The sequence below is a fragment of the Ochotona princeps genome, chromosome 13 (assembly GCF_030435755.1).
Source record: "Ochotona princeps isolate mOchPri1 chromosome 13, mOchPri1.hap1, whole genome shotgun sequence".
Lineage (NCBI taxonomy): Eukaryota > Metazoa > Chordata > Mammalia > Lagomorpha > Ochotonidae > Ochotona > Ochotona princeps.
Window position 1 is genome coordinate 13,815,438 of NC_080844.1, and position 13,325 is coordinate 13,828,762.

Sequence of the window (13,325 nt, forward strand, 5' to 3'; positions counted from 1 at the left end):
TTCTGTTTTTGTCTTTTTTTTCCTACAAACCAGTGTAAAGTTTATTTTTTATGCTGTGTAATAAGGTAAAATTATTTAAAGCTAACAAATTTTTATTTAAGGAGTTTCTCGTGTTGCAATTCCTTCCACTGTACATTCTCTTCATTTACTTCCATCTTCAACCTTTTGAAAACTGATTCTTCATTCATGGTTTTCTTCAATCCTTATTCCTTACTGTTAATCTTCTCTTGTCAAAACACCTCCTAGAATCTCTGGTAAACAATTTTAAGCAATGTACTCAGGTCTTTAGAGACAGTAGGTCCCCTGATTCTTAAGGTCAAACATCCTAGAAAAAGAAAAGCATTATTTACTACTGAGGATCACAACAAACTGAAGTGTACATTTTGGGAAAAAAGGTACTAATGTGTCAAAAGTATTACCAGGTTTCTAATGCACAAAGCCAAGAAAACCAACGATGCCAAATACTGATTTTCTGTTGCACTGTCCTTTGAACACTTCAGCACGAATGAAATGCTGCATGCAGATACTATACAGTGCAATGTTTTTGTCTTTAAAAGCCCTCTTCTCAAGTAGAAAGAGAAAGATCCTCCTCTTTTGTGTTCTCTGGCTCACATATGTAGATGGCAGGGAGGAGGAACAGTGAATTTCGGGAGACTGCTGCATACTCAGTGCTTCGTAAATGTGTTAAATAGATGAATTTATGAATTATTTCTGCATATGAAGCTTAGGATTTCTGCTTTCCTTTTTGTTCTCTTTGGAAGACCTCAGTGTAAACTGCAATGCTTTTAGAGAGGAACCCCTTAGAAAACAGATACACTTTTCTTCCTCTTTTCCCTGGTAGAGGTTTGGGATGAAGTGTGATATTTCAAAGGGCTGCCTTAAGGGCTTCTATTTAAAGAAAGCAAAACAAAACAACAACAAAACCATTTTATTCCTTTTTATTTTTTGAGAAAGGAATTTTTGGAAGCTTAAGACTGAGGTCTCTGACTGTAAAAGCCTTTGGGCTTTTGGGTGAAGAGTTATGGAATGCTAAGAGTTCAGGCCTGGCCTAAAAGAAGCCGAGGAAAACCTGAGTAAGGCTTGATTGAAGTGACTGGGGCTTAGGAAAAAGTAAAGGTCTAATAACCACAGATCTTGAATTTGTTTGAAATTCTGTTATTTTGGATTGTCAGACCATGTGATTTAGCTTTCACTTTAAAAAAGCAAGATTCAGTGATTTGAAAGTCAGAGTTAGAGTGGGAGAGACATCTTCCATTCACTGGTTTGCTCCCCAAAAGGTCACAAATGCCAAGGCTGGATAGGGCTGAAACCAGGAGCCAGGAACTCCAACGGGGTATCTTCCAAGTGGGAACACAGGCTCAAGGATTTGGGCCATCTTCTGCTTTCTCAGGTACATTAGCAGGGATCTGTGTGGAAAATGGAGCAGCTGGGGCTAGAACCAGTGTTCATATGGGATGTTGGCATTGGAAGCGGCTACTTAAACCCATTATGTTTACAGTGCTCACCCTGGCTTTGGGTTTAGCAAAACTACAGTCACTAAAAGAAGGAGCATCTAAAACCAGAAGCCTGATAGTAAAGGCAATGTAGGTGCTAGTCCTCTGGGTTGTGCCTGAGTGTGGCTGTAGTTAAGAGATTTGAGGTAAGCTTAATGCTTTGGAATCCAAATAGACCTGAACTTATTTACCTACTAGTTACGTCACCTGGAGCAAATGGTCAGTTCTAAGCCTGTACTTCCTTAACTGAAAAATGAGAAGAATGATAGTTTTAATATAGTTTTGAGATTGTTAGGATTAATTGATTAGGCATGCAGAATTCTTAGCTAATTGCCTGAAAGATCAGAGTGCTGGTTCGTGTAAACATCGTCACTAGATGGTGAAATTTTCTTAGTGCACAAAATACTCAGACGAATAAATAAAAAGCACTATATCCTGAAACAGGTAAGAGTATGTGTCCCATTGTTACATTTCTTCTACAGAATGGAATCATAGCTTAGGGGAAGAAAGATATAGAGATAAGAAATAGTAAGATGATCATTCTTTAAGGAAAGGCTTAGCAACTCATTGTCTCTTGATACTAAAGGGAAAGGACACAGGGAAATCTTGAATGTAGAATATCAATACTAGCCCGTCAGTTTGTCAGTATTAGTTTTGGATTTCATGCATTGACCTTTTTTTTTTTTTAAAGATTTATTATTATTATTGGAAAGCCGGATATACACAGAGGAGGAGAGACAGGAAGATCTTCTGTCCAATGTTTCACTCCCCAAGTGAGCCGCAACGGCCGGTGCACGCCGATCCGATGCCGGGAACCTGGAACCTCTTCTGGGTCTCCCACGCGGGTGCAGGGTCCCAATGCATTGGGCCGTCCTCGACTGCTTTCCCAGGCCACAGGCAGGGAGCTGGATGGGAAGTGGAGCTGCCGGGATTAGAACCAGCGCCCATATGGGATCCCGGGGCTTTCAAGGTGAGAACTTTAGCCGCCAGGCCATGCCGCCGGGCCCGATAGCTCAATAGTTTCTTAAAAGCACTTTCCTATTCTCTAATATAATTCTGGATATTTAGGTAGAGCAGAAAGTTAGTAATATCTCCATTTTATTCCAGAGAAAACAAAGATTCATATATTGAGAGCATGGGTTTTAGGACCATACTGCCTGGGTTTGAATCTGGCTTCGCTATTTTGCAACATCGAATATAACTTAGGAGAGGTTACTTTTTTTTATGGGGGAAATAAGTTGGGGGGAGGGAATTTGAGGAAAAGGTTGGGAAAATCCCAGGGCCTATGAAATTGTACCATATAAGTAACAATAAGAGTCCAGCATGATAGTGTAGCGGTTAAAGTCCTCGTCCTCACCTTGAACACGCCGGGATCCCACATGGGCCCTGGTGGATCCCACATAGGCGCTAGTTCTAATCCCAGCAGCTTCGCTTCCCATCCAGCTCCCTGTTTGTGGCCTGGGAATGCAGTTGAGGACAGCCCAAAGCTTTGGGACCCTGCACCCGTGTGGGAGACCTGGAAGAAGCTCCTGGCTCTGGGCTTCGGATTGGCACAGCTCCAGCTGTTGTAGCCGCTTAGGGAGTGAGTCATCGGACGGAAGATCTTCCTCTCTGCCTCTCCTCTTCTCTGTATATCTGACTTTCCAATAAATACAAATTAATCTTTTTTTTAAAAGTAACAAAATAGAAAGAAAAAAAGATTTACTTATTTTTATTGGAAAGACAGATTTACAGAGAGGAGTGACAGAAATATATCTTCTATTAGTTGGATCACTCCCCAAATAGCCATGATGGCTGGAGCTGAACTGATCCAAAGCCAGAAGCCAGGAGCCTCGTCTGGGTCTTCCACATGGGTGCAGGATCCTAAGGCTTTGGACCATCTTCCACTGCTTTCCCATGCCACAGGCAGGGAGCTGGATGGGAAGTGAGCATCCAGGACACGAATTGGCGTCCATATATGGGATGCTGGCACTTACAGGTAGAGATTTAGTTAGTTGAAACACTGCACCAGCCCCAGAACAGGTTACTTTAATCTCAGTGTCTTCAGTTGTGAATTGAGGGTAATGAAGGATGTTCCTCAGTAGTGAATGAAATTATTTATCGTTTAATATAATACATGTTACAGCAAATACATGTTAGTATGAGCTCAATAAAAATTGTTGTCACAGCCAGAGAGCTAATAATTGGTAGTGCTAGTATTTGTATTGATATAATTAGATTAAAAAAAAAGGATATAGTACCTTCATGCAAAGTACAAAATAAAAAGATATGGGTAATTAAGTATGTGCATATATTCTCATAGATGAACTATCTGTTGGAGACTACATACCTGGAATAAAGATGTGTTGCAATATTTGTCTCTACTCCCAAATAAATATAGAACTCCCAATGAAACATTTGCATATACCTTTACAAAGTGACTCTAGATTTTCAACCTTTGCCTCTTCCTTCCATGCCATGATACATTTAAGTAGCAAAAAGTTAAACTTGTAACTATTAATAAGGGATTATACTACTGTAATAATTTGGGGGGAAAATGGTGCAGAAGATGGAGGTGGAGGAACCCCATACCCACAGAACTGTATTATGGAGAATAATAATTAATTATATTTATTGTTATTTATTTATTTATTTATTTTACTTGAAAAAGTTACACACAGAGAGAGGAAGAGACAGAAAGAGAGAACTTTTTTCCACTGGTTCACACCAGGATCTTCTTTTGGGTCTCCCGTATGGGTGCAGGGCACAAAGTCTTGGGCCATCCCTCTCTGCTTTCCCAGGCCATTATCAGGGAGCTGGACTGGAAGTGGAGCAGCCAGAACATGAACTGACAACCCTTTGGGATGATGGCACCACAGATGGAGGTTTAACTTGCTATGCTACCATGCTGGCCCTTGTAATTAGATTTTGTATTCCATTTCCTTTCCACTCATCACTTTGCATAATAAAAACAATGATCTTATATATTGTGATGATGTCATGATGGTGATATCAAAATTAGCAAATTAGCATTAGAGCAGGTGGTCTAATTTGTTTTTCCAAGAATGATAGGATATCCATTTAAAGGATCCCTCTTGGGAGGCAAGTATATCTATTTCTTTTATTGTTTAAAGATTTATTTATTTGAAAGACAGAGTTAGAGAGAGGGTGGAAAGGAAGGATAAACAGAGAGAGAGATCTCATCCTCTGGTTGACTCCCCAATGGCTACAGCAAGGCTGGAGCCAGAAACCTGGAGATTCTTGCATAAGTGCAGGGGCCCAAACCCTTGAAACTTTCTCCATTACTTTCCCTGGTACATCAGCAAGGAGCTGGATCGGAAGTGGGGCAGCTGGGTCTCAAACTGCTATCCACAAGAGATGCTGGCACTGCAGGCGTCCCAACCTGCTACACCACAACATCAGCCCCGCTATTCTCAGCTTCTTCGAGAAGGTAACAGCTATGACTTTAGAACAGAATTATGCTAAAATCCTGTATTTGGAAGAAGGTGTTGAGGATGCCAGTGTGCAACACAAGAAGACTGAGATAGCCTTCTTAAAACTGCACTTTTGGAAACATTTAGCATAGCTGGTTGAAAAAGCATGCTAAAGCATTTCTAATGAGTTAGAAAATTTGAATTCATCTAGTCTTGGATCCACTACTTGGTAAACTCTTATCTCTGAGTCTGGGTTTCCACAGTTGTGGCTATTGGGGATTCCAGCAGTCATCTTTTGTGCTGTCACCTGTTCATATGATCCCTGTTGAATTTCAGAAAAATCCCCCCTTCCTCCAAGCAAGCACAGCTCTCCACTGCTTCAGGAGTTTCGTGAGAAGAACATGACCTAGATTTCAATCTCCATTAGTCTTTCTGACTGCCCTGCTGGTGCACTGCTTGATGTGTGTAAATGAAGATGACTTCTGTACTAGCTATTCATGGCACAGAGCTTTTACATCAAGTGCGATAATAAAGGTGGATTTGGGTAAAATCTGATCCCCTGTGAATTTTAATCCCTCATGCTACATAGACACTGCTAGAACTTAAGACACTAGGATCCAAAGGCTGCCTGAGTCCTGGCTATTGCTCTTCATTCTGGTGACCCCATGACTCATCAGTCCATTCAGAACCCATTAACTACTGGCTGCTAAAGGTCGTGGTAAAAAAAAGGTTTTCTCCTTTGTCTCAAGCCTGCACTAACCTTGGTCTCTAGCCAGTTCTCTTGATGAGTCATCTTTCTGAAGACAGTCATGCGATTTTAGTCTACTCTGGAGTAAGACTGGCTCTTGCCTGTCAGTGGAATTTGGAATTCTTTGGCTAGAGCTTATCTCTTGTTTTCAGGCAAAGGTTATCTCATAAAAGCTTTGCGTCAGTAAGAGAAAGACAAATTGCTGAGTCACAGTTTCTCCTCTTTCCATACTTTGGCAGTCCAGGCTCTCTCCTAGGATGTATGCATCAAGTAGGATACGAAGACTTGCTGGTGTGAGTTACTAGCCAAAAGACGACTGTACATCGGTAGCTCATCAGGCTAATCCTCTGCCTATGCAACTGGTGTCCCATTTGGGCCCTGATTCATATCCTGGCTTCTCTATATATCCATTTCCCTGCTACTGGCATGGGAAAGCAGTGGAGGAGTGCCCTAGTCCTTGCGTCCCTACATCTGGAAGAAGCTCCTGGCTCCCAGTTTCGGACCAACAATGATAATTATCCTCTAGGTTTATTGTATGTTTTAATTTAATTAATACATGAAAAGGCTTAGCCTTGTTTCTAGCACCGCATTACATGCTCCATAAATGTTGGCTGCTATTATTACCTAGCTCTATGCAAGATATTCTTCCAAGTCTAAAGAAGAAAATAAAAGTTGCAGTTGGGACCATCTAAGGAATGAACTAAGGGATGGAAGACTCTCTCTGACACGCTGCCTTTCTTTTTTTTTAATTTTAAGGATTTATTTATTTATTTAAAAGGCAAAGATCAGAGACAGCAAGCAAGTGAGCAAGCCTCCATATTCTGATTCACTTTGCAGATGGTTTCAACATCTAGAGCTCAGGTGGTTTGAAGCCAGAATTTGCCATAAATTATACATTTATAATGCATGAAACTTTTTATGTAGAAGTATCTGATCTATTTAGTATTTTCATTACCAAAGCTGAATACGAATACATGAAAATATATATATATATAATATTAGTTTTCATGATAAAATTACAATTGAAGTCTGGAAACAACATAGATGAGTACAGTTTGTTTTTTCTTCCTATGATATGTAAGTATATATGGAATGTACACACATGCATTCATTTATATGCATAATTGTTAGAGTTTTAAAAAATTATTTTGTAGGCGGAGTTACTCTAAGGAGATATGGAGAGACAGATCTTAGTATATGTGCTCCCGAAGCGAGCACAGATATGGAGAGACAGAAACAGAGAGAGAGAGAGAAAGAGATATCTTCCATCTGTTGGCTCACTCCCCAAATGGTTGCAGTAGCCAGGACTGAGCTGATCCGAAGCCAGGAACCAGGAGTCTCCCACATGGGTGCAGTGGCCCAAGGACTTGACCCATCTTCCATTGCCTTTTCAGGCCATTAGCTGGGAGCTGCATCATAAACAGAGAAACCAGGACACAAATCAGCCCCCATATGGGATGCTGGCACCACAGGCAGAAGCTTAAGCCTACTGTGCCATGGTGGCAGACCTTTTACATGTATAAATTTTATAAGATATATATTTATTAGAAAGGCAGAGCTACAGGAGAGAGGAAAAGAGAGAGAAAGAGAAAGAGAAATCTCTCCCAATTGCTGTTTCATTCCCCCAAAGGGCTGTAATGCCAGAATTGTTCTTAAGTCAGGGCCCAGGGCTTCTTCCAAGTCTCACACAATCCATGTAGGCTGCCAAACATTTGGACTGTTTTTGGCCATTTTTCTTTCTTTCTTTTTTTTAAAGATTTTATTTACAAAGTCAGATGTACAGAGAGGAGGAGAGACAGAGAGGAAGATCTTCCATCCGATGATTCACTCCCCAAGTGAGCTGCAACGGCCGGTGCTGCGCCAATCCGAAGCCGGGAATCAGGAACCTCTTCCAGGTCTCCCATGCGGGTGCAGGGTCCCAAATGTTTGGGCCGTCCTCAACTGCTTTCCCAGGCCACAAGCAGGGAGCTGGATGGGAAGTGGAGCTGCCGGGATTAGAACCGGCGCCCATATGGGATTCCGGGGCGTTCAAGGCGAGGACTTTAGCCGCTAGGCCACGCCGCCGGGCCCAGTTTTTGGCCATTTTTCAAGGCACATTGCAGGGAGATGTATTGAAAGTGGAGCAGCCAAGGTCTCAAACTGGTACCCACATGAGATGCTGATATTGCAGGTGGTGGTTTAAACTGTTGTGCTATAACACTGGTATCTTATATGTCATGATTTGAAAAAGTATGTCCAAACCTAAGCCATTTGTATATTAATCTTTTTCTACCTCAATACCACAGAAAGTTATGATGAAGAGTGACAAATATATGAGGCTGCAGAAAGGGACTTAGTCTTCTATGGCATATCAAAAGAGGAGTAGATATGTTGTCACAGTAAGAACACTACTATTCTTTGTTTTATACAGTACTCATCTATTGTTTTCACATATTAAGTTCATTTCTGGTGTCATATAAGCTGTTGCAAACTTTCTTAAACAATTTGTTTAGGGCCCGGCGGCATGGCCTAGCGGCTAAAGTCCTTGTCTTGAACGCCCCAGGATCCCATATGGGCGCCGGTTCTAGTCCCGGCAGCTCCACTTCCCATCCAGCTCCCTGCTTGTGGCCTGGGAAAGCAGTCGAGGACGGCCCAATGCATTGGGACCCTGCACCCGTGTGGGAGACCCGGAGGAGGTTCCAGGTTCCCGGCATCGGATCAGCGCGCACCGACCCGTTGCGGCTCACTTGGGGAGTGAAACATCGGATGGAAGATCTTCCTCTCTGTCTCTCCTCCTCTCTGTATATCCGGCTTTCCAATAACTAAAAAAAAAAAAAAAAAAAAAAAAAAAAAACTTAAAAAAAAAACAATTTGTTTAAATGTTTAAATGGTGATATGCCTTTCAATCCAGTAATTTCTATAGAAATATGGCTCACTTGAACAATCTGTTTGAACAAGAGTACAAACTTGGAAACATTCTGTAATACCAGAAAGGATAAATTAATTTTATTGAATTGCATGGAATCCATTCAATAAACATTTTGCATGCCATCATTATGTATAGTGTTTTTGAAATGTATTTACTAGTAAGAAAATTTCTCTTCTAGTGTCAACTTATAGAAGTGTTCTTATCCTCTGTAAGTTGAGGCAAAAGCTCACATTTCATTTGGTCGACAAATATTTATTGGGCATCTCTGTTTCAGGCGAGTGCCTGGGTTATAAAAAAGAATATAAATTCCAATCCTGAAATTACTGTAGGAAAGGTAGGTATGTAAAAAAAAATATTAACGGTAAAGTATGGAGACTTTAATACTGAAGATATATGTGTATTACAAAAGTGCCTGAAGGAGGGTATGACAAATTCTGCTCAGGTGGTTAGGAAAGGTGTGAGAGAAACTGAGCTGAGTTCTAACTGATGGATAGGAATAGGTTACAAAGAGATTAAAAGTTGATTGCAGTACATTGAGCTCCATAGAGACAGAACTGGGGCAAATGAGTTCTGGATAGGCACTGGGCAGCCCTGTGCCTTGCGGAGGAAAAATAACTAACTGTGGCAAAAGGAGATCCTGAGAAACTGAGAGGCAAAATGCCATCAGATGCATTCTTAGTGTAAACTGCCTGCAGGAACACAAGAAGCAGCACCCAGATGCTTCCGTCAACTTCCCAGGGTTTTCTAAGAAGTGCTCCGAGAAGTGAATGACATGGCAAAGGCAGAGAAGGCTGATAATGGAGAAGAGATGAAAACCTGTATCCCTCCTAAAGGGGAGACAAAAAAGAAGTTCAAGGATCCCAGTGCATGCAAGAAGCCTCCTTTGGCCTTTTCCTTCCTCTGTTGTGAGTATCGTTCATAAATCAGAGGGGAGCATCCTGACCTCTCCATTGGTGACGTTGAAAAGAAACTGGGACAGATGTGGAATAACATTGCTGCCAATGACAAGCAGCCTTATGTGAAGAGGGCTGCCAACCTGAAGAAGTACAAAAAGGATATTGCTGCATACTGAGCTGAAGGAAAACCTGATGCAGCCAAAAAGGGAGTTGTCAAGGCTGAAAAGCGCGAGGAAAGAAGGAAGGTGAAGATGATGATGAATAAGTTGGTTCTAGCAGTTTTTTTTCTTGTCTATAAAACATTTGACCCTCCCTGTACACAACTCACTCCTTTTAAACAAAAAAATGTAAGGTTGTTTTTAAACTGTACAGTGTCTTTTTCTGTATAGTGAATGCACTGCTGATTGTGTCTTAAGAAAACCCTGTCCTGGTAGTATTTTCTTTTTTGTTGTTTTTTTGCTGGTAGTATTTTCAATAGCCGCTAACCTTGCCTGGTACAGTATGGGGGTTGTAAATGGGCATGGAAATTTAAAGCAGGTTCTTGTTGGTGCACAGCACAAAGTAGTTCTATATTTCAGTTGTCTCTGATGCATGTTATATGAAATAATTGTTCTTTTAACTAAATACCACTCTGTAATTGCAAAAAAAAAAAGTTGCAGCTGTTTTGACATTATGAATACTGCTAAGTAAGTACAACTTTTTATTAGGAAAAAAAGGAGAAAGATATATAGGCAGAAGGAAATATTTGCACAGGAGCGTGAAGGCAAAATAATACAGTCCTCCAGGGACTGCTAGGGACTTGGTGTGTCTGGGAAAAAGAATTAGAGGCAGAAGAGTTAAATTTATTTTTTATCCTCTGCATTAGAAAAGTCATTAAATGGTTTTGGAAAAGGTATAAGCTAACAAGACTGTGTTTGGATGGTTACTAGTGATAGTATGAAAACCACAGAGCTGCTGTAGTTCAAATGTGAAAGTACACTGCTTCTGAATGAAGACAAGGGGATGTCAAACAAAAATTTAGGAGACAGAATTAACATGTATTAGTGACCAATTAGACCTGTCCGTCAAGATGAGGGGGAGTCCAGACTCCTGACTTGAGTGCCTGCATGGTGGGATCGTTAAATGGAGAAAAGTCAACTGAGAGTAAAGATGCCAGCGTATTTATGGGAGAAAATTCTGTAGATTGTTAGAAAGAGAAAATGTTCAGTAGTGGTTTCCAGATGAGCAGAAAGGTTTGATCTGAAATCTACGTCGTGTAAGCTCCATGATCATACATAGCATTGTCTACAGAGAATGTATAGGATTAGCAGAATCCTACAGGAAGCTGTATTTAACAGCCAGGAGATTAAGAAGAAACATTAAGAGATAAGGGAAAATCTGGGAGAACAATGTCTTATAAGAAAATGGAATAATGGTTATTGGTTTTCTGCCACTATGTAATAAATCACTACAAAGTTAATGGCCTAAAACAACACTTAATTATTAACTTACAGCTCTCTAGGTGTATCATGGCTAGGTACTTTTTTCAGGGTATTAGTAGAGATAGAAATCAAGGTGGATGCCAGACGGTTCTGGTCTAGAGACACTTGGGAAGAGCCCTATTTTAAGCTGAAGTTTGTAGTAGGACTGCAGTTTGTAGAATTGACGTTCCTGTTAGCTTCTACTTGTAGCAAGTACAATTTTATTGGGCCTGGTGTACTAGCCTAGCGGCTGAAGTCCTCGCCTTGCGTGTACCAGGATCCCATATGGGCACTGGTTCTAATCCTGGCAGCCCCGCTTCCCATCCAGCTCCCTGCTTGTGGCCTGGGAAAGCAATTGAGGATGGCCCAAAGCATTGCGACCCTGCACCCGCATGGGAAACTCAGAAGAGGCTCCTGGCTCCTGGCTCCTGGTTTCAGATCAGCTCAGCTCTGGCCATTGCAGCCATTTGGGGAATGAATTAGTAGACGGAAGATCTTCCTCTCTGTCTCTCCTCCTCTCTGTATATCTGACTTTTTAATAAAAAGTAAATCTTTAAATAATAATTTTATTGGGATTATTAAAGTAGAAGCTACAGTGTAGTAAATTTGGAAAGGGGTTGCAGTTAGCTGGAGAAGTAAAGCTAGGATAGACAGCTCTGTTTAGACAGCCTGTCAGTTTGCACAGAAAGCTGGGAGTGGTGACAGGCTGGGCCAGGCTGGACCACAGAATTCATCTGACAGAAACCTACCTGACATTCATGGGAGGCTGGCACTGGGAGAAGGCTGGGCAGGGCCAGGATTATCACCTGCCAGAACATGCAAGGCCTGGGACTAGGGCAGGCCATGCCAACCATTGCCACTGTCCCCTCTGGCATGCATAAGGTCTGGGTCTGGAAGCTTACCAGGTAGGGGATCTTGGGAAACTCCCCTGCTGGGCCATAGCTCCTGCTGGGAAACACAAGAACCAAGGCTGGAGACAGGCCAGTCTAGGCAGTTCTGTAGCATTCATTAGCATTTGTGTGGGCCAGGTCAGGGGACAGACCAGGCTGGACCAGGTTTTAGCACCTGCTGACATGCATGAGAGCCAGGACAGGATGAGAGCCATGCCTGGCTGGACTGCACTGCAACACCTACCACTGAAAGCTGAGACTGCAGCTGGGCCATGCCAGGCTGAGTTGAAGTACCTGCCAGCACATGCAAGAATAGGGGCTGGGAACTGGCCTGGTAGGGGCACTCTGGGGATTCTACTCCTGGGCTGCAGTTCCCACTAGAGAATGTGAGAGCCATGGCTGAGGGTAGATCAGGCTGGGCAAGGCTATAGCACCTATGAGTATATGTGTGGGCTGGGCCGGGGGGGTGGTTAGATCAGACTAGGCTAAGCGCCAGCATCTGCTGGTACTTGTGAAGGCCAGAATGGGTGTGCGTCAGGCAATGCTAGGCTGTATCACCATTGGTGAGAGCTGGACCTCACTTACTCCCAGTCCTGGCACATGCCAGGGGGTGCTGTGGCCTAGCCCAGCTGGCCTACATTTGTTTTGGCTGTGTGTACACCAGCAAGTGCAGCAGCCTAGCTCATTCTGGCCTGTCTCCAGGCTGGTCCACCCCCAGACCCAGGTCTCACACTCACCCATGGAAGTGGCAGCTTATCAGGGAAGTCCCTGAAGTTCCCCTACCAGAATACTCCCAACCATGGATTTGAGCCTGCCAGGTGGTACTGTGGTCCATCCTAACATGACTTACACTAAATCCTGGCATTTGCCAGCTAGTGCTACAGCCTGGCTCAGCCCAGCCTGCCCCCAGTCCTAGCTATAGTTAGTGCCTACAATAGCCTAGCTTAGCCTAGCCCACCATCAGCCCTCATGTAAATGCAGTCCACCTAACCTGTACTCTGTCCTGGCTCTCACTCATGCCAGTTTGCACTTTGGTTTGACCCTGCCCAGCCCAACCCCAGACCCAGCTCACATATATGCTAATGGTTGCTGCAGTTCAGCCTGGTCTAGCCTGCTGCAGTCTGTGGCTCTCATACTCAGCAATGAGAGTTGTGCCTACCAGGGGAGTTCCCCAAACTCCCCTACCAGACCTGCCCCCAGCAGCAGATCTCATATGTGCTGTCAGGTTTAGCTACCCAGAATAACATGGCCAGTCCCTAGTCCTAGGACTCAAAAATGGGTACTGCAGACTAACCTGGTGGGCACACCCCAGCTAGGTGAGTATGAGAACTAGGACTGGGGGGGTGGGTCAAGCTGGACGAAATGCTGTCACCCCTCAGCATACATGTGGGCTGGATCTGGGGGCAGGTCAGGCTAAACTAAGCTGCAGTACCCATGGGTGTGCACGAGAGTTAGATGGTATGTGGGTGGGGCCAGACTAGGCCACAACAGAGGCTAATATGGACAAAACTGGGGCT

The 13,325-nt window shown here is 43.0% G+C and overlaps 1 protein-coding gene, 1 non-coding gene and 1 pseudogene across 12 annotated transcripts in view; 2 read left to right on the forward strand and 1 right to left on the reverse strand.

The window, feature by feature from the left end:
• CPEB3 (cytoplasmic polyadenylation element binding protein 3) overlaps positions 1 to 13,325 on the forward strand; it is a 214,996-nt gene that overhangs the window by 15,788 nt on the left and 185,883 nt on the right. The window lies entirely within an intron of this gene.
• LOC118759491 (small nucleolar RNA SNORA8) lies at positions 400 to 538 on the reverse strand. The gene has a single exon (XR_004996219.2). It is a non-coding gene; the product is annotated as a small nucleolar RNA SNORA8 (small nucleolar RNA).
• Positions 9,178 to 9,723, forward strand: LOC101525029 (high mobility group protein B1-like; annotated as a pseudogene).